This window comes from Bactrocera tryoni, unplaced genomic scaffold (genome assembly GCF_016617805.1).
Source record: "Bactrocera tryoni isolate S06 unplaced genomic scaffold, CSIRO_BtryS06_freeze2 scaffold_11, whole genome shotgun sequence".
Taxonomy (NCBI): Eukaryota; Metazoa; Arthropoda; class Insecta; order Diptera; family Tephritidae; genus Bactrocera; species Bactrocera tryoni.
Genome location: NW_024395824.1, coordinates 14,392,953 through 14,394,502, shown reverse-complemented (window position 1 = coordinate 14,394,502; position 1,550 = coordinate 14,392,953). Strand labels below are relative to the sequence as shown.

The following is a 1,550-nucleotide window of genomic DNA, read 5'->3' as shown; positions in this document are numbered from 1 at the left end:
GCCGCAACAAAAGTTGCCGTGTGTAATAAGGCTCTAGGGAAAGAGCTAAGAATGATAGAAACAAGATTGCGCAATGCGCATGTTTGCTTTCAGTCAGCTGTTCTTGCTTACGTCACGGTTAACTTATTAATCGCCCGCGCTTTTGAAAGTGAATTCGAATTGTGTTTTCAAGTGTTGTTTTAATTGTTAAATTTTATATTTTTTGAAATGAGTTGCGCAGTGTTGGGTGCAATAATAATAATGGTAAAAACTGTGCTACGAAATGGAGATTTTTCCATTTTCCTAAAGATAAAAGAGTGATAAAACAATGGATAATTTTTGTCGTCGTATGGACAAAATTAATGCAACTTGCAGTTTGAAATGGGTAAGTATAGCATTTTGATTACAATAATTTTACTTTTATAACCAAACACTCTTGCAGGTTTAAGTTCGCGGAATCCAACTAAGTTACTGCCTAGCGCTTTTCCCACGTTAACCACTGCTCCTGCAGAGGCTAATGAACGGCAGAAAAGGATGGATTCTCGTTCCAAAAAAGAAATGTTAACAACACTGTTGAAGAATACCGCCCTGTTGAAGTAATTCAAGAAGACGAGGTTGGAGAGGCACCTCAAACTGCAGGAGAGGAGGTCATCGATGAAAAATACGAGAAAATACTGCATTTGGAAACAGAACTGTTACTTCTAATTGATATTGAAGAAGTATCTTTTTCTTACACAAGTATGTGTATTTCTTATTGTTTTTAGACATAAAGACATATACTAAAAAGTATTATAAATTATATTCTAAACCTAAAACTACAGAAAACATTCTTATATAAAAATGTATTGATGTTAACAAATGCAGATATGTACTAACATACAAACTAAGTTTTTGGACTGTTTCTTATCCCAATTATAATAATAATCTAACAATTTATTCCATTTATTTATACGCATGTATGTATGTTTATTATATTTTTACCGGTAATATTTTTCAACGTGTGTCAGTTGATCTAAATTCCACTGACCCAATTGAAAAAATAATGACTTGGAGATTATCAACAACGACGGACTTGAGAATTTGGCAGGGTACATCTGCCACAAACTCGGTAAAGACAACCCTGAAATTTGCGCCAATTCAGAAAATTGTTCGTCTTATACTTGGGTGGATCACCTTTCTGAAGGAGGACTCTCAAAACCAACAGATATGTTAATGGAGCATATGAGAGCCTTGCAAGCAGTATTTCACGATGTAAATGGTTACTGATTTGCATATAAGTATGTATGTATTGTATGTATGTATTACGCCCAGAAGCACTTAGATTTAAGTAATTTTGTAAATGGTAGCTCGAAAGTAAAATAATTGATTTTCATAGCTAGAATGTATTTTAGGATTCGTTCCTTAAATAAAAATTAATTAAACATATGTATAGCAAAAAAAGAAAATTAAATAAGACAATAAATTAATGCTTGGTCACAAAATAATTAATATTTTTATTTGCATAAATGTATATGGTTGAAACAAACACAGAAAAGAGACAAAATTAAATAATACAATGAGAATACAATTAC

At 32.2% G+C, this 1,550-nt stretch overlaps 1 long non-coding RNA gene across 1 annotated transcript; it reads left to right on the top strand.

Annotated features, from left to right (window-relative positions):
- Positions 1–320: 320 nt before the first annotated feature.
- LOC120779712 lies at positions 321–1,233 on the top strand. The gene is made up of 3 exons (XR_005705731.1): positions 321–364; positions 422–717; positions 987–1,233. It is a non-coding gene; the product is annotated as an uncharacterized LOC120779712 (long non-coding RNA).
- The last annotated feature ends 317 nt before the right edge of the window (positions 1,234–1,550 follow it).